Source organism: Sorex fumeus, unplaced genomic scaffold (assembly GCF_029834395.1).
Source record: "Sorex fumeus unplaced genomic scaffold, SorFum_2.1 ptg000072l, whole genome shotgun sequence".
Classification (NCBI taxonomy): domain Eukaryota; kingdom Metazoa; phylum Chordata; class Mammalia; order Eulipotyphla; family Soricidae; genus Sorex; species Sorex fumeus.
The window spans coordinates 50,550,635-50,569,917 of record NW_026606129.1 but is presented as its reverse complement, the minus strand read 5'-3'; the positions used below and the strand labels follow the sequence as shown (position 1 = coordinate 50,569,917).

Below are 19,283 nucleotides of genomic sequence, written 5' to 3'. Positions count from 1 at the left end.
TTCCTCTCACCCCTCACCACCCTTGTGAGGCGTCAATGGGTCGTCTCCGCTTCTCGAGGTCTTCTTGGAGCTGTCTTATTCGATCTTGGACAACCACTCTGGTTGACGAAGAAGCAGCATTCTTCTTGCAAAAAAAAACCACAAAGGCCACCCTGTTTGGCAGTAAGGAGGTCCAGACCACTTTGATTCTGCAATACAACTTGGGCAAGAGAATTTAATTGCTCCTGAACAGTCAAAATTATTTGGGATACCTCTTGGATGTCCCCTATCAGCTGATTCTGCAAGGAATCATACAAGGAGACAGCAGTGGTGATGCCCGCTGTGCCAGTGGCAATCCCAGCTGCCACTCCCAGGCCAAGAAGAAAAGGGATGAAGGCAGGAGAGCGGGGTGTACAAGTATGTTCTTTCAAAAGTATTGGGATGGGTTCGGATGCGGGGAGTATACTAAGGAGTGGGAAAACAAAGACAATGGTACAAATTCCAGTCCAATTTCCATACAGAAAGGGGCAAATACCCGTACCACAAAGAAACAAGACATTATATGGAGGGCAATACTTCACGGCAGCATCCATTACTGGGGGTTCCAGGAACTTTTTACAATCAAGGGAAAGTTTCCGAGTAGGAATACCGGCTAAATTGACTTATTTTAGCAAGTAAGATTCTCTGGAACTGTAAACAGCACATAATGGGGAAAATAATACAAAGGTCTATTATCATGACAGGGCTTAATTACTTCAGAGGAATTAAGGGTATCATTAATCAGCAAACTGGAAGCATCTAGGGGGACCTCATAGGAGGGGTGCATACACAACCAGTACCCTTGAGTGTACCCAACCTGAGTAGCATTAAGCAATTGATAGGAGTATTTCAACAGTTCAAGTAAAAGGGCAAAGATCCAAGAATGTACTGGGTTAACTTGTTGTACAAGAGCTTGTAAAGCCTGGGATGTATGAGTCAACTGTTCGCGAACAATCTCTGCAGGTGAAGGGGTGGGTGCCTGAACCCAGACCTTCTGAACCATAATTAAACCCATGGGGTCAGTCCCTTTTCCATCCACTCTGATCCCGGCACAGGTCTTGGAGCTCCAACGGGCATTGGAGGGATCAGAGATTCTATATTTTACTGGATTACATTGGCCCGACTGACAGTTCTTAGGAGGGGAAAGAAGTATCAAAGCGCTCCCCATAAAGCCGGTATGGTCATAAGGACAAGACCAATATGGGCAAAATTCATGCTGGGCTTGCGAACAGGATGAAATACTGCCGGTATTTCCAGCAAATATATTTCTGGTCAGTGGAATAAGTTTTCTCCCAAGAGCCGCAGGAGTCAGCATCCCTTGTGGGGTGGCAGGCATCAAAGTACAAATCTACATGGTTATCTGCTGGGGGACCATGTCGTGACTTATAAAGAAGCAAGGGTGGGTTCAAACCCAACAGCAAGAATCTGAAATTCCCAGTGCGCGTCTCCTTTTTTACTGTAGATTGTCTGTGTCAGTGCCATCAGGAAGGGAAGTATGATTTTCATTTCCATCTGTGGTAAAAGAAAGGAAGCTATTCTCAGGGATTTGAATCTTCCTGGATTCTTTGGTGTTAGGAGGTATATCACTTAATCACTTAATCCCGTATCGATTTACTCGAGCGGGTGCCAGTAACGTCTCCATTCATCCCGGTTGCGTGCTAGCGTAGCCCAATGGTATCTGTTCGTTCTAGGAACATGCAGAACCTCAAACCAATCATTCAGGGTCTTGACGAAGAAGTCTGACCATCTTGTAGGTGGGCGTCCACGTGATCTTTTGATGTCCCGTGGAATCCAATCAGTAATGGCTCTAGTCCAGCGGTTGTCTGTAAACCTCATTACGTGTCCAGCCCATTTGATTTTTGATGTCTTGGCAAATGAGACAGCGTCCCTGATTCTTGAGCGTTGACGAAGATCAGAACTCCGGATTCTATCTCTCATTTGAGTGAATCGTGATATTCCAAGCATAGCTCTTTCGATTCCTCTTTGAGAAACCCGAATAGAGTTCTCATCCTGTTTTCGTAGGGTCCAGGTCTCTGAGGCATATGTTAATGCAGGAAGAAGTTAGGAGGTATATGCACAGGCTTAATCAACCATTCAGGGAGCGAGCGAGCTGCACCTTCTTGGCTGTCAAAAATACAAGCGGACCCTCGTCCCCAGATAAGCACGGGGTCTGGGCCTCTCCATTGACAGGTAAGAGGCAAGGACATGGTTATTTTGAGTAGATGGGTGCCAGAGGCGGTCTGCTGCTGAACGTCCTTGTAAATCTGTTAAAAAAATTTAGAAAAGGGCATGACTCAAAAGGTTTCTAGGAGTGCCCAAGGTTGAGTAAATAGTTCCTTGTTTCAGTTTTTGAAGGTAGGCCTTCAAGGTTTGGTTGAGCACGCTCCACTATGCCTTGGCCTTGTGGGTTGTAGGGGATGCCCGTTATGTGTTTTATTTGGAACTGATGATAGAAGGTCTGGAAATTCTTACCTACATAACCTGGGCCATTGTCAGTTTTAATTATCCTGGGCTTCCCCATAAGGGCAAGGCAGGTTAAGACATGGGTGATAACATTCTTGGAAGCCTCCCCAGATTGTAATGAGGCATGGATAAAGCCGCTGTAAGTATCAATAGTAACATGAATATATTTAAGTTTCCCAAACTGATTATAGTGAGTGACATCCATTTGCCAAATATCATTAGGTACCAATCCTCGGGGGTTAACCCTCAGATGTGGTGAGGGCAACATAACGCATCCAGGACAATTTTTAACTATCTGCCAGGCTTGGACTCGGTTGAGTTTGTAAAGGAGCCTAAGAGTATTGGCATTCACATGATGAAGGGCATGAGCCTGCTGAGCTTGGGTAACTGAGCCAATGAGAACCAGGAAGGTTGACTGAGTGGTGGCTTCGGCTAAGGCATTCCCTGCAGCTAAAGGTCCAGGAAGAACAGAGTGAGCGTGAAGATGACCTACATAAAATGGCTGGCATCATAAATAAATCAATTCTTGCAACTGAGCAAAAAGAGGGGAGGCATTTGTGGAAGGTTTAATAAGGGGGACAGTTTCCAAAAGAGGAAGGGCAAAGGCAATATAGGAGCTGTCTGTATATAAATTAAAGGGTACGGTGGGTAACTACTGAAAAACTTGAATGATGGCAAACAATTCAATCAATTGGGCAGAGGTATAGGGGGATTTCTTATGCTGGGGGGTGCCATTAATCACACAGGCGGCCTAGCCATTAGAGGGTCCGTCTGTAAAAAGTGTGAAAGCACCCTGTATGGGAGTAAAGGAGGTAACTTTTGGAAAAACAAAAGAATGCACTCTAGCAAACTGAAAAAGCTTATTAGCAGGGAAATGATTATCTATTATGCCCGTAAAGGAAAGGCAAGCAATTGACCAATCATCTGAGGCACATAGAAGCCAGTTTAACTGCTCTTGAGTATAGGGGATAATCAGGGTATCAGATTCCTTCCTGAAATACTGAAGTCTGCGCTCCCTCCTGAGCAGTATACGCTTGGCCACCAATAATGGATAAGAAGTCAGGACTCTTGTTGGAGTGGAGGCAAGGTGTACCCCAAAAATCGGGGCCCCTTGCCAAAACACCCCAGTGGGTGCATGAAACGTGGCACAGATAACAGAAGGGGCTTTTCATAGGAGACAAAGGAAACATTTTGGTCCTGAATGGCCGAACTGACCAACTGCAAGGCAGCTAGGGCAGGGGGCGTAAGCTTCCTAGGGGAAGAGGGGCCAGGGTCTCCTTTAAGGATGTCAAAGAGGGGCTTAAGATCACCGGTAGTCAAACGCAAATAAGGGCGAATCCAGTTTATGTCCCCAAGCAATTTCTGGAAATCATTAAGTGTCTTCAAGTGAGTAGTCTGAAGTTGCATTTTTTGTGTTAAAATTTTGGTGCCTCTTAATTCAAAACCCAAATAAAAATACAGGTCCTTTAGCTGAATTTTATCAAGCGCAACCTGAAGGCCAAATGCAGACAGATTCAGAACTAAGTCCTTGTAGCATGCAAGGAGTTGGGAGCCATCAGGAGCTGCCAAGAATGTATCATCCATATAGTGGAGGATATAAATAGCAGGCCAATGGCACCTTATGAGATCAACAACTTGAGCCACAAATTTTTGGCACAAGGTGGGACTTATTGGCCATTCCTTGTGATAGGACCTTCCACTGATATCTAGGCATGGGGCCTGCAAAATTTACAACTGGTAAGCTGAAGCAAAGCGTTCCTTATCCAAGGGATGAAGAGGTCACGGTCACGGTCACAGTCCTCCCGTTGTTCATCGATTTGCTCGAGCGGGCCCAGTAAAGTCTCCAATGTGAGACTTGTTGTTACTGTGTTTGCCATATTGAATCCGTCACGAGTAGCTTGCCAGGCTTTGCCGTGCGAGATACTCTAGGTAGCTTGCTGGGCTCTCCCGAGAGGGGTGGAGGAATCGAAGTCCAGTCAGCCATGATGGCTTTGTGCAAGGCAAACTCCCTACCCACTGTGCTATATGGTAAAAACAAACAAACAAAAGAAAAAAAACAGTCCTTCAAGTCTGTAACAATTTTAATGGGCCCCGTGGGAATGGCCACAGAAGGTAGGACAGGCTGCAAGGGCTTGACAGGCCCATTTCCTATTTCCCCCAGATGTACCTGGTACTGTGGTCCTGGACTCTGTGCTCAGCAGAGTTGAGCTGTTGCAGGTAGACAGGTGGCCAATGAAACCTGAGGAAAGGCAGGTTCATGTGGGTGCATTGTTGGCCCCAAGACCAAGCCTGGCAGTGGATCTCAGGTTACTGCTGATGCTCCTAGAAGACCTGCTGTCCTAGGTGGAGTCAACTTTTCTGTGGTCAAATTTTCCCCTCTACTAAGCAAAATCTAACCCCCTGCAGGGCACTGGAGGAGCTCTGCTGCACTAGTTATGCTGTCCTAGGGCTGAATGTCTGCATGGGGAAAACATACGTCATCTCTCAATAACGTGAGGCCTAGAGCCGGCTTCTGATGGCAACCTGAGAGCAAGGTTCCTGGAGTGGTTCCAGGATGACGTTTCCTGAGCACGAATCTTGCTTCAGGCGCTCATTAAATCTTCATTTGTTGAGGAGCTCGTCTGTTATCTTATTTATATAAATGGAGCAATAGAGGCCAGGGATGTGGCTCAGCGGTAGAGCGCCTGTCTTGTCCGAATTCACACTCAGGAACGTATACACGCGGGTGTGGGGCGATGGGATAGGCGACCAAGACAACGGCAGCGAAGGCAACCAAGGCTCTGGAAAGCCTGCGAGTCTGCTAGAACCGGCATTGGATGTTGGTCCAGGGAGAACTGTATTCCCAGTATTCCCAGGATCAGAGTCAGCCTCTGAGACAGATCATGACTGTCCAGAGTGAAGGTGTTGGAGAGGAGCTCAAGGCAAGATGCTCTAGGGCAGGAAGAGATAGAGAGAGCTAATTGCCAGGGCTTGTGCAGCCAGATCGGACTCCAAGCAAAATTTGGACAGATGCGGCCAAAGGACCAGAGATGATTCCTCTCAGGGCTGGGTGAGGTACGCCGGGTAAGCAGCTAGGAGAGGGCATTAGACCTGGATGCCAGTCGGCGGTAAGAGACCCTGCGCCTCCGCTTCCAGAGGTTGCGTGACCTTGGCACTGGGCCTTTCCCTCCAAGCCTCAGTTTCCTCACAGCTGAACCGGAGAAAACAACGCCTCCCTTCGAAAGAGGATAACGAAAACAGAAAAAAAAAATTAGAAAAGGGCAAAGCACAGAAAGCCGACACTTTCTCCTGGTGCGCGGACGTGTGAAAAGATGCTGCGGGTTCAAGGAAAAGGCCGCGCCGGCCGAGAAGCCAAGGGCGCGACGGCCCCAGAAACCGCCAGCCAGCGCTCAGGCGCCAGCCGCCAGGGGAACGGCACGCATGCGCCAACCGTGCCGTCACAGTCACGTGCCCAGGCGTTCGGCCGGAGCCGTGAGAGGCGGACTCTGACTGCCAAGCCGGCCGCCCTGTCAACGGGAAGCACACTCCTGGGCGTCGGGCTGAGAGGCATTTGATTGGGGATAACGGCAGTCGGGGGCGGGTTCTTCACCATCCTGGTTACTATGACGCCCGGCCCCCGCCCCCTCGGCTGGTCGCCATCTTGTTGTTGATCCGTACCCAGTGGGCAGCGCCGGGAGCTGGACCGAGCGGCCGCTGCGGGGCCGCTGCTGCGGGGCTCAGCCACCTGCGCTGCCTGCCCAGGGGCGGGCCGAAGCCTGGAGGCCCGGGGGGCCCAGCTCCCGTGGGGGAGCCGTGGGCGCCCGCAGCCGGGGCTGGGCCGGTGAGTGACAGGAGCGGGGCGGTGAGGCCGGCCTTTCCGCGGCAGCGCGGGGTGGGAGCGGGCACGCGCAGGGCCGGGGCCTCGGCCGAGCCCGGCTCGAACACCGCTGGAGCGTCTCGATTTCGGGGATGCTGCCGCTCGGCGGGGGCCGGCCAGAGGGTAAAAAGGTCCGAGAGCCGGGCACCCGCGGCGGGCGTCTCCCTCTCGGGTCGTGGGCTCTGCTGACCCGCGGCGCCGAAACGTGTCCAGTGCCCGCCTGGGGCTCTCTGATGTGTCCCGCTGTTTCCTCTTACGTTGTGGGACAATGCACGGACCTCTGTCGTAGGTCCCTTCTGCGAGTAATTTTCCGGCGCTGGAGACGTAAGGCCAGACGAGACGGGCGCGAGCCTTGGCGACCTGGGCTGGCCAGTAGCAATAGCCCTGTGATGCCCGCGGGCAAAACCCTCCCCCCCACACCCCCAGACCCCCGCACCTGCCACCGGGGGCTTCTCGGAGGTCGCTGTCGGCTGCTGCTCTTAGGCCGAGTGTGATGCTCGGATTGTCTTTTGGAACGTGGTTTTTTGGTTTGCTGTCCGCTTGCCAACGCGTTTAGAGTGGTGGGAAGGGCGTCCCCTTTTTTGCTCTTAGGAGAAAATGAATTTATTGAGGTGGCGACCGGGTTGGTGTTTACTCCTGCCATTTTAATCTGCCAGTTTAATCTGTTAGAGGAAATCGTGGTGTGTATTAGACTCTGAAAATGAAACTTTTCTTTGGGGGGGCGGTCTTTGGGGATAGAGTGAACTTGCTACATGAACTTTTCACAGCCCTCAATGAATTTTGCCCAGTGAAAACACGGAGCGGGGTGGGGGTGGGATGCCCTGTCCTGAGGCCTGGGCTGGGAGGGTGTGAGAGGCACGGGGCAAGGTGTGCAGGAAGGGAGAGTTCTGGACTTCCCCAGACTCTTCCTGTGCTCGCTGACTTCTGAGGCGCTCACGCCTGAAGCCTGAAGGAATCAAGCTGAGCTGTACTTTGTGTACGACTTGTATCAGGCTGTTCTCACCTCGGTTTGTTATTCAGAGAAACCAGCTCCTGCTTTTGGGGAGCACAGACGCTGCTGACCGAGGAGGAGGCAGCCGCTTGGTTGCCATTTGCTTATTTGCAAGAAGAGAGAATTTTCCACGTCGGCTCTTCTTCCCAGTGCCTTCCCTCCTACTGATGCTTGAATTCCTGGATGACTTGTGACCTTGGGGGGTGGGGGGGATGGAGGTGGGAGACACGACCAGTTCCTTGGGCAGTTCTTTCTAAGAAAGGATGGAGGTGATCAACTCTTAGAACTCCAGATTGCTGCAAGCTAACCTCCACTCCCTCTCTGAGGAACACTTTAGAAAGTAAAGATTGAATTCTTGTTGGTTTCTGCGAATCCTACTTAAGGGTTTGGGTGTTGACCTGTTTTGAATATTGAACCTCTTTGAGTTGTAAAGACAGATTCTAGTCCAGTTTCTGAGCAGTACACGATTTTAGGGATTATAAAAGTTCATCCATCTTCCAGCTCAAAGGTTCCCAGAGATTCCCAAACTTATTTTGGCCTACTGCCTCCTGTTCAGAAAAAAAATTGCTTTGTGCTCCTGAAAACCCAATCCGGCCACATGCAAGGCAAGCACCCTACCCTCTGTACTATCCCTCCAGCTCTGATAGCTTCATCCTCTTGTCTTTTTGCAGTTTACCTATAACTCTATAACTGTCAGCACTTTCCCCTATTTTAGTCTTAGGGATCTGGGGATCTATGCTGGATTTTATACATAGAAGGTGAAGTAGTTACTCTACCACTGAGTTACATCCCAAGCTAAATGTCAGAAGCTACAATGAAGTCAGAAACTGCTGCAGGCTTTTGAGATCTGGTGCCTTAAAGTGTGGCGTTCATCGCCCTGTGCCCATCTATCCCTTGGCTACTTCTCCAGGGTTAGTTTTGCAGTAAACAAATGGTTTTGCCAAATAGTCCATACAGGTTACTTTCCTGTACAAATCCTCTTGCCAGTTGAATGCAAAGAATTTGGCCCCATTTTTTTTTTCCTTTTGGGTCACACCCAGCGATGCTCAGGGGTTACTCCTGGCTCATGCACTCAGCAATCACTCCTGGCGGTGCTGGGGGACCACATGGGATGCTGGGAATCGAACCTGTGTTGGCCATGTTGGCTGCACGCAAGGCAAACGCCCTACCCGCTGTGCTATCGCTCCAGCCCCAATTTTGCCCCATTTTGGAGACAAACTTTTTCTTCAAAACTTTCTTCTCTCCTGAGTGCAAATCAGATTTTGAACAGTCCCAAAGCATTCCAGTCTTTGGGTTAACTCTGTGGTCTCTGAACTGTGTAGCAGTATTGCCTTTATTTAATTAATTAATTTTTGATTTTGGGGCCACACCTGGTCTTGCTCAGAGGTTATTCCTGGCTTTGTGTTCAGGAATTACTCCTGGTGGTGCTTGGGAGACCATTGAGATGCCTGGGATGGAACCTGTGTTTGCTACATGCAAGGCAAATGCCTTATCTTCTGTAGTGTCACTGCAGCCCCAAGTATTGCCTTTAAACATAATCTTTGCAGGATGATTTTTGCATAATCTTGGGGGCTGGAGGTGGTGGGACTATTCTTAGCTCTGCTTGGGGGGGGGGGGTCATTTCTGGTGGTGCTCTTGGACCATCTGGTGCCAGAATTATACCTGGGTCTCCTGCATGACTCTAGTCTGTTGAGCTCTCTGTTCAACCCAATAATAATATTTGCTTTTTTATTTTTTGGGGGTCCACACTGGCGGTTTTCTGGGCTTAATCCTTATGGTCAGTATTTGTGCCTCCTTATACTTGCCTGTAGTAGATGGGAACTAAGAATTTTTTTAATGTGCTGAATTTGAATTGAAAACACTTTTTTTTTTTTTGCTTTTTGGGTCACACCCGGAGATGCACAGGGGTTACTCCTGGCTCATGCACTCAGGAATTACTCTTGGTGGTGCTCAGGGGACCATATGAGATGCTGGGGATCGAATTTGGGTCGGCCCCATGCAAAGCAAATGCCCTACCTGCTGTGCTATTGCTCCAGCCTCTGGAGACACTCTTAAGCAGGGAAGTGGATGGAACATGTAAGTAGAAATGTCAGTTCAGTGATGGAGGATCGCTACTGCCTGTTTGAAGTGCTGGTATATGTTGATTGGAATCCCACGCTCAGTGCTGCAGAACAGAGTTGCAGAACTTGTTCAGAATGCAGAACTGAGGGGCTGGAATGATAGTGTACTGAGTAGGGTGCTTGCCTTGCACATGGTCCACCTGTGTTCGATCCTTGTCATCCTGTATAGTGCTCTGAGCATTGCCAGGAGTCACCCCTGAGCAGATGGGTGTGGTCCTCCCCTCATAAAAAGGGGATCAGAATGTAGAACTGCTTTCTAGAAACAGAGTGTGTGACTTCCTGGCTAAGATACCAGTTTTTTGTTACTTTTGTTTTGTTTTGCTTCTGTTTTTTGGCCATACCTAGTGATATTCAAAGGTTGTTCCTGGAGGAAGAAAGAAGGAAAGTACCTGCCATAGAGACAAGGTTGGGGGGAGGGTGGCAGGAGGGAAACTGAACATAGGTGGTGGGAAATGTACAATGGTGGAGGGTTGGGTGTTAGAATGCTAGTCAGCCAGACCAGGAACAGCTTTGTAGCTTTGTTTCCCACCACGGAGGAAAAGCTTTATTCCTTGCTTTGCACTCAGAAATAACTCCCTAGAGGTGCTTGGGGGACCATATGGAATGTGAGGGGATTGGACCCTACCTCTTATTGCTACAGCCCAAGATTTCACTTTTGAGTCTTGAAAAACATGCTTGGTGAGCACAGCATTTGCCATTTTATTGGTCTTCCTCCACTCTGAGCTGTTGTAAACATGTTAGTAGTATCTGTCTGCCCTTATCCCAGGTTGTATAAGGAACACTGATGGATAGGAGCCGGGGAAAGATTGCACACTGCATTGTGCCCCCTGACTTGGACCAAGGAGCAGTTGGGCATTTTGTATATTCCAATGGGTCTGGGCTTTTGCTTGATTTTTTTTAATGTTACTTTATTATTTTTTAATTTGGGGGAGGTATAACACCCAGTGTTGCTCAGGGACCATGAAAAATAGGGATTGTAGCTACTGCTCCTCTAGGCAAAGCATGCCTTGCTGAGCTATATCTCTCTGGCCCCTTTGCCTCTGATTTTAAATTAAACTTCTTTTTTCTCTTCCCCTACTACAGTAGGATTTGAACAGTGGTTTCTTTTTCTTTTTTTTTTTTTTCTTTCTGGGTCACACCCAGCAATGCTCAGGAGTTACTCCTGGCTCTGCATTCAGACATTACTCCTGGCGGTGCTTGGGGGACTATATGGGATGCTGGGTATCGAACCCAGGTTGGCCGCATGCAAGGCAAATGCCCTATCACTCCAGCCCCAAGAACAGTGGTTTCTGAGTTAACACTTGAGACTAATTCCTTCCTTCCTTCCTTTCTTCCTTCCCTCCCTCCCTCCCTTTTTCCCTCTCCTCTTCCCCCTCTCCTTCCTGTACTGGTTGATAGTGCAGTGGATAGGGCACTTGCACATGGACTACCCAGGTTCGATTCTAGGCATCTCATAAAACCCCCTAAGCCTACCAGGAGTGATCCCTTAGCTCAGAGCCAAGAAAGTCTTGAGCACAATGTGGGTATGGCCCAAAAACAAACCAAAAGAATTTAAAAAAAATTAAAATGCTGTGATTATCAAGTTGTTCACAGTATAATTGTTTCAGGCATTAAATGTTAAACTATTAGTCCCACCACCAGTGTGCTCTTCCCTCCACCAGTGTTCCCATTTACAACCCACAACCCTAGGGGCAAAGGGGCAGGCACAAATAAATTTAATTAATATTGTTTGTTACAACACAAAGGCAAGTGGAATTTTCAAAGCTTAGATTAATCATAATCAATTTGTGATAATTGTTGCACCTCAATATGATATTACTGCTGTCACTGTCTGAGGATTTACTGTGCCGGTTAGTGCTAGTCAAACCTACTGTGTTGTGTTTAATGCGCATTGAACTTGGTAGTGTTCTATGCAGTTTTCCCATCAGATTTGCTGTGATCCTACTGGGTTGACAGTGCTATGAAATTTCGGGGTATGTAGCTATAGTTCTGGAACAATTCAGTGGTTTGGCAGTTTGATGAGATTCAGTTGCAGAATTGGGCAATTTCTATGACAGGGTTTCAGGTATGGCTTTGGGCTGCTGTTCCTTCAAGCAGAAAGGGGACTCTGTCCGCCCCCATTTTGAGAATGGCCCCAGAGTTCTCAACCCGGGCCCTATCTTCCTGGGAAGATACTGGGGTATGTTCTTTTGGAGATGTGATGCTAGGTCATTTCTCTCCCAACAAAATTGCCCCAAGAAATTTCATTTGTGTTTCTTTTTTTAGGGCCCAACCCAGCAGTGCTCAGAGGTTAGTCCTGGCTTTGTGCTCAGGAATTACTCCTGGTGGTGCTCAGGGTACCATAGAGGATGCCAGGAATTGAACCCGGGTTGGCTTGCATGCAAGGCAAGTGTCCTTACCCTCTTTACTGTGGCTCTGGCCCCTGATGAGGGCAACTTTGGAAAACAGTGGCAGTTATGTGGCTAAACGCAGAATAACCATGTTGTCAACAAACATGTTTATGCAGAAACCTGCATGTGAATGCACAGTAGGGTTATAAATGTCTGTCAGTTGAGAAAATGGATAAATAAAATGTGCTATCAGGACTGGAGGGATAGTACAGCGAGCAGGGCGCTTTCCTTGCATGCGGCTGGCTTGGGTTAGATCTCCAGCACCAATTATGGTCCCCCCAGCCTGCTGGGAGTGATTCCTGAGCATTTCCAGGTATGACCCCGAAATAAACAAAACGTCCTTAGAGTTTAAAACCTGAGCTGGTCTCAGTCCTGTTATAGGAGTAGCAGCAAGTTCTGAAAGAGCAAAACTCTGTGGGGTTGTATGTTGTGGTAGACACTTTACTTCCAGCTTCCAGTTATAGCTGCGTACAACCCAATGGTCGTGTCTGAGGAATTTGTTATGATTATATTTTCAGATAACTTGCAGAATAGTTTAGTGTCAAGGCAATTAAATTAATACATGATTTTACCATCAGAGCAAGAGTCATGGATTGTAGCCATATCTGATCACTTTGTTGTTACTGTTTTGATGACTCGGTATTCAGGCACATGCTTGGTGTGAACACTCAGCTTTGGTGTTCACTGGGGATTACACACTTTTTTTTTCCTTTTCTTTTTAGGTCACACCCAGCAACGCTCAGGGGTTACTCCTGGTTCTGCACTCAGAAATTACTCCTGCCAGTGCTTGGGGGATCATATGGGATGCCGGGTAACAAACCCTGGTTGGCAGCATGCAAGGCAAACTCCTTACCCACTGTACTATCATGCCCTAACCCTGGTTTACACATTTGTGTTGCTTTCATGTATTCTCACTGGGGTTCACAAAGCAGTTGTGGTGCTATCATACCCGGTATAGTGTTTCTAGGGCTTACTTTGGAGCTTGCACATTTTATTTGCGTTTGTGTACACCTGGCTGCAGTATGCTGGAGATTGCAAACTGTTGTCGTGCCTGGAGGCCCAAATAGCAGAGCAGGGATGTGCTTGGCACATGTGGGTGGCACCAGGGATTGGATGTGCAGGCGTCATTTGGTGTGGGAGGTGTGTTTTGCTACTGAGCCACCTCCAAGCCCTCCATATTTGATTTTAAGCAGTGTATATGATACTTCTTGGTACCTCCCCCCCCCCCCCCAAACACACACACTTGGCAGTGCTCAGGGCTGATCCTGTTTAGGTGCTCAGGAATCATCCCTGGTGGAGTTCAGGGGACCATATGCAGTGTTGGGGGATTGAACCTGGTTTGGCTGTGTGCAAGAAAAATATCTTAGCTGCTGTACTATATATTTAGCTTTTCTTGTCACCTCTTTTTGTTTGTTTGTTTTTTGGGCCACACTCAGTGATGCTCAGGAATTACTCCAGTTGCTCAGGAATTATTCCTGGTGGTGCTCAGGGGACCATATAGGATGATGGGGATCAAACCAGGTTGGCTCCATGCCGGCTAAGTAGGATGATGGGGATCAAACCAGATTGGCTCCATGCCGGGTAAGTGACTTATCTACTGTATTGTCTCTGGCTCCTCTTACTACCTCTTTTAAAGTAGTACCAAATTTGGTGATTTTAAACTCCAATTGGAGGGGCCAGAGTGACAGTACAGCCGTTAGAGCATTTGCTTTGCACACAGCCGACCCAGGTTCTACCCCAGCATCCCTTATATGGTCCCCCAAGCACTGCCAGGAGTAATTCCTGAGTGCAGAGCCGGGAGTAGCCCCTGAGCACTGCTGGATATGACCCCTACTTCCCTCCCTCCCTTTCTCTTTCCCTCCCTCCTCCCCCCTGCCCCTCATCACCCCTTCCCTCTTCTCCTTCCCCACACCCAGCAGTGCTCAGGGCTTAATCCTGGATATGTGCTCAAGAATCATTCCTGGTAGGCTTGGGGACATGTAGGCTGCTGGGGATTAAACCTGGCTCAGCCATGTGCACAGCATGTACCTTGCCAGATGACTTCTCTCTCCAGCCCTAGTCTTTTCCTTCATATCTGGGGAAACGCAGCATCTTAAATTTTTAAAATTTTAATTTTTTGTCTTTTGGGTTACACCTAATGGTTCTTAGAGCTTCCTCCTGGCTCTGCACTAACGGCTCACTCCTGGAAGAGCTCTGGGGACCGTTTTGAGGCGCTGGGGATAGAACCTAGTCCAGCCCTGTGCAAGGCAAGCACCCTGCCTGCTTTACTATTATTCCAACCCATCTTTTTGGGCCATACCCATTTGTGCTCAGGGCTTATTCCTGGCTCTGTGCTCAGGAATCAAATTCATGGCAACCTTGGGGGACTGTATGAGATGCTAGGGATTGAACCTAGGTCAGCCGCATGCAAGGCAAACACCCTACCATTGCTCCAGCCTCCCATCTTTTTTATTTTTTTAATATGGGCTACACCCAGGGTCACTCCTGGTCATGCTTGGCACAGTAGTGCTGGCCTGATGGTTAGTGGTTGGGGTTTACCAGGAGCCATACCTAGTGGGGCTCTGGGGCTACCAGGGGCCATACTGGGAGGTGCTGGTGGGGCCATGTGGTGCAGGGGATTTTACCATTTGATATACTCCCCTGTTTTACTGTAATTGCTTTACTAATGAATTTAAGGATATTTCAGTGTCTTCTTATCTAACTCTAAATCAGCTTATTTTTTTCTGAAATTAGTTATGAGTTATTTTTTCATAAAGTCTAAGCTGAGTTAACTTTTGTGTTTTTTTTTCTTAGAGTGACCACATAGTAGTATTATTTCTGTGTGTGTGTGTGTGTGTGTGTGTGTGTATAAATAGTGCTAGGGACTGGGACCCAGGGGCTCAAACACATCACATGGCAAGTGCTCTGCTGCTTAGCTATGTTCCCTGCCTCATTTGTGTTCCTTTCAGTTGAATAATTTGCTGTTCCTTCTCTTGGGTTACATAGGACAGTAAACTAAAGATTTTTAATATTGGGGGGTGATTGGGAAAATGGGGATAATGGTAGGGGGAAGGTCACACTGTGGATTGGTGTTGGAATATTGAATGCCCCTAACAATACATCATGAACAATTTTGTGAACCATGGTGTTTAAATAAAAGGGAAAAATTTAAAGAGATTTATAATGTTTTCAAAATTTTACTTTATTTCTGACTTTGTTTTTGATTCTTTTTTGTTTTGTGTTATGGGCTGTAACCAGCACTTGGGATCCTGCCAGCATGTTGCTCATGGGTCACTCCGGTGATGCTTGGGAGACCATGCAGTGCTGGGATTGAAATATCAGGGCCTCTTAAGTGTAAAGGCTTTGCGCTATCTCTGGACCCTACATTTAATTCTTTTGTTCATTTGTTCGTTTTTGTTTGTTTTGGGGCCATACCTAGTGGTGCTCAGGGCTTACTCCTGGCTCTATACTCAGAGATCTCACCTAGTGGTGCTGGGGGACCATATGGGAATCCAGGGATCGAATCCAGGTCAGCTACGTACAAGGCAAGCACCCAACCTGCCGTACTGTTTTCCCACCCACAGTAAATTTAATTCTTAAAAGACTAGGGGGACCAGAGAGATAGCACAGCAGATAAGGCACTTGCCTAGCATGCAGCCAACCTGGATTTGATCCCCAGCACCCATATGGACCACAAGCCCTGTCAGGAGTGATCCCTGAGCACAGAGCCAGGAATAAGCAGCACCACTGGTTGTAACCCCAAAGCAGAAACAAAAAACAAGAAAGATAAATAAGGTGGTAGCCAGAGAGATAGTACAGGGGTTTGCCTTGCACACAGCTAACTAACCCTGATTCCATTCTTGACACGGTCAGGTATAACTCTGAACACAGAGCCAGGCATTGCATATCTCCACATGCAGGCAAACACCTGTTCAATCACCTGTACTATCTTTATGCAGGCCTTGAGAGTGTGGTTAGGCTTACAGTTTAAATTTAGGGAAGTAGAGGACTGTAACTGGATGTAACTGGAGAGAGCTACATTGCCTTCAATGTGTAGGACCCTCCTTGATTTGATTCCTGGCACAAAGGGGTAAAAAAGGAAAATTTTTTAGGAAGCTAGAATGAAAACTAACAGGTATCCCTGAACACAACCTACGGAAGCTATAGGAGCAGATATCAACCAATTTTGCTCCCTTCCCCCTATAAAGTCTTTTTTTTTTTTTTAATGATTTTTGGGCCACACCTGGCAGAGGTCAGGGGTTACTTCTGACTCTGCTCTCACAAATCATCAGGGAGTGCTTGAGGGACCATATGGGATGTAAAGGATCGAACCCAGATTGGTTGCAAGGCAAACGCCTTACCTGCTGTACTATCGCTCCAGCCCCTTCCCCCCGAAGTCTTAAACTTCAGAGTTTGGCAATAAAGGTTCTGCCTAGAGAAAAAAATGTTCCCCTACCATTGAACTGAGGCTGTGAGGGAAGTTCCCACCCCTGCTCATGCATTGTCTCCTATATTTTGCCAGGTGGTTCACATCCCTTTTCCTCTTTACTTCCAATTGAATAATTATATGCCAATTATAATGAGAATTTCCCACCCCAGTAAAATTATTCATGATTTAAAATAAGTAAAATAGGGAGGTTAGGATAAACCTCAGAGAGAAAGAAATATTTATACAAAAACTTTGGAAGAAGGGTGAGGAAAGGCTTTGGAAGGAGGTTAGCCAAGTAGTTATATTGGGGAGAAGAAAATTTTAAGCAGAGAAAAAGCCCTTTAGGTACACAGCCCTTAAAATGGCAATAGGCCTTTGTGTCTATTTGATTAGAGTGATGTAATAAGCAGTGCGGCAAAGAGGGGTTTGAAATTAGAAAGAAAATAGGATTGGGGAAGAATGCAGATCTTGGTTATGAGTTGCAATTTTACTCTGGGTTAGATGGGAAAGGTTGCAAACCTTTGAACAGATAAGTCAGTTATTCTCAGTTTACACTGTCACTGTTGCATTGAGAACAGACTGCAGGAAGACCATGGTGGGAAGTAGGAATACCAGTTTGAAAGTGTGGCATAGTGCTGGAGAGATAGTTAGGTTTTAAGGCACTTGCCTTGTACATGGTTGATCCCAGTTCAATCCCAGGCACAGCATATGGTCTTCGAGCACTTCCTTGAGTGATTCTTGAGCCACAGAGCCAGGAGTAAGCCCTGAGCATCTTCAAGTGTTTCCCCAAAATAAACGAAAGAGATGTTGGTGATTATGTCAGGAATTAGCACATTTGGTGGTGAGAGGTGGTTGAATTTGGGTATATTCTGAAAACAGATATAGTAGTATTACTTAAGGACATGAAAGAGGAATAAAAAGGACAAGATAATCGTTTTCTAGTTCACAAGCATGATGATTGGTTTTTCACATCCAATTTGTGTGATGTGCCTCTCTTAAATCTTATTATGACATCCAGCACATTACCTATATGTGTGTTTAAAAAAAAAAAAGGCAAGTTTTTGGCTTGTGCAGTGTGACACTAGTAATTGTGGGTGGGGAAGACTGCAGGTTCAGTAGTTTTTGGCAGGGGAAGATAAATTTTGTTTTGACCATTTAAATTTAGACTTCTAGGTCTAACGGGGTCGTTAAGGTAATTATGTTAATTTTTGGTATTCAGGAGAGGACTGAAGTGAATATAGTTGGACAAGAGAAAATTAACGTATGAGCCCTGAGGCCTTCAGCTATAAGAGATTGGAGAGAAATCTCCCAAGCATCACTAGAGTATACTGAATAACGGGAAGATAAAGTGAGTGCAGTATTTGAAAGACAGACTACATCAGGGGCCTGAGAGATGACTTGAACACATGCTTCGCATGCTGGAGCCTCAGGTTTAGAAAAAAGCAAACCCAAAAAACGAAGCAAAACAAAAATCAAACCACCCCACCTCACAGCCCACAAGAGAAAATACTATAGAGCTGAAGTTGCCTTTTCTTCCTAGGTATTAATCCCTTTCTTTCCTCCTCTAAATTGGTGTACATCCTTTCATTCCATATCATTATCTTACTAATATGTGTTTATATAATGTTCATTTTTGTTTTTAAAGTTTTATAACAGGGGCTAGGGATAGAGAGGACTAAAGTGTAGAGTGCCTATTTGGCATATGTGAGGCCCAGCTACATGCCCTGTCCCCCTGCCCTCAGCACCAGTGGATGTGACCCTTGCCTTCTGAGCACTGCTGGGTTGGTCTCCACAGCAGTAGCAACAACTAATAAAATAGCACTATAGCACTGTAGCACTGTTCATCGATTTGCTCAAGCCGGCACCAGTAACGTCTCCATTGTGTGACTTGTTACTGTTTTTGGCATATCGAATACGACATGGGTAGCTTGCCAGGCTTTGCCGTGCCGGCGAGATACTCCCGGTAGCTTGCCGGGCTCTCTGAGAGGGGTGGAGGGATCGAACCCGGGTCGACTGTGTGCAAGGCAAACACCATACCCACTGTGCTATCGCTTCAGCCCAACTAATAAAATAATGAGTTAAAATTAAATAAAGTAAAAATTCACAATGACATCAGGTTTCCAAAGTGCTTTTTTCCAAATTGGTTGGTTGGTTGGGGATATTACCTAGTGGTGCTCAGGGCTTACTCCTCCCTCTGCTCAGGGATCACTATTGGCAGTGCCTGGGGAGACCATGTAGTGCTGGGAATTGAACCCAAGGCCTCAAAATTGCAAGTCAAAGGCTCTACAGTTGAGCCATATTCCCAGTCTAAACATTTAAAAGTTAGGAAAGGGGCTAGGAGAGATAGTACAGATTAAAGCACTTGCCTCGCATGTACATGACCTGGGTTCATTCATGACCTGGCATTGCACATGATCCTCTGAGCCTCCCCAGGAGTGGTCTCTGAGAGCAGGGAGAGATAGTACAGTGAAAAAAAAAAGTGCGTTGCACGTACACCACCCAGCTTCAATCTTCAGTACTGCACATAATCCCACGAGCCTTGCCATAAGTGATCCCTGAGAGCAGTCAGGAGTAAGCCCCCTGAAATGTTTCTGATTTATTAGTGTATGCTACTGTATGCCAGTCTATTGCATGCTGTTACTGTAACCCAAATATTAAGGTGGTTGGTATCCCTAAATCCTAAGGATAGTCTTCCTTTTAGATACTTTCAATACTCCTTAATGTCCCAAAGAGGAGAAATGCACTACTTCAGTCAGACAAAGGGAAAAGGAATATGGCAATGACTTGGGGATATAGAAAAAGTAATAACAAATTTCCTGTCAACTCTGAATCTGGGCAAATGCCACTTTTAGACTATAGGATTAAATACTAATTGTTGACAATTTTCACTTTGAATTTTGTTAATCATAGCGAAGGGCAACTAAAATGATTGGGAAAAGTGGGGATGTTTGTTTTTTTGAGATGCTGTTGTGTGTGTGTGTGTGTGTGTGTGTGTGTGTGTGTGTGTTACTCAGGATAGAATTCAGGGCTTCATATA

General features: G+C 46.9%; 1 protein-coding gene and 1 non-coding gene across 2 annotated transcripts in view; both read left to right on the top strand.

Moving 5' to 3' along the window:
• The first annotated feature begins 6,110 nt into the window (after positions 1 to 6,110).
• The window catches only part of IP6K1 (inositol hexakisphosphate kinase 1), a 34,018-nt gene continuing 20,845 nt past the window's right edge, over positions 6,111 to 19,283 (top strand). The window contains exon 1 of the mRNA XM_056129039.1: positions 6,111 to 6,301. The gene's annotated coding sequence lies outside the window, so the exon portion shown is untranslated. The remainder of the gene's footprint in view (positions 6,302 to 19,283) is intronic.
• Positions 17,177 to 17,282, top strand: LOC130037986 (small nucleolar RNA U13). Its single transcript, XR_008794554.1, has one exon. It is a non-coding gene; the product is annotated as a small nucleolar RNA U13 (small nucleolar RNA).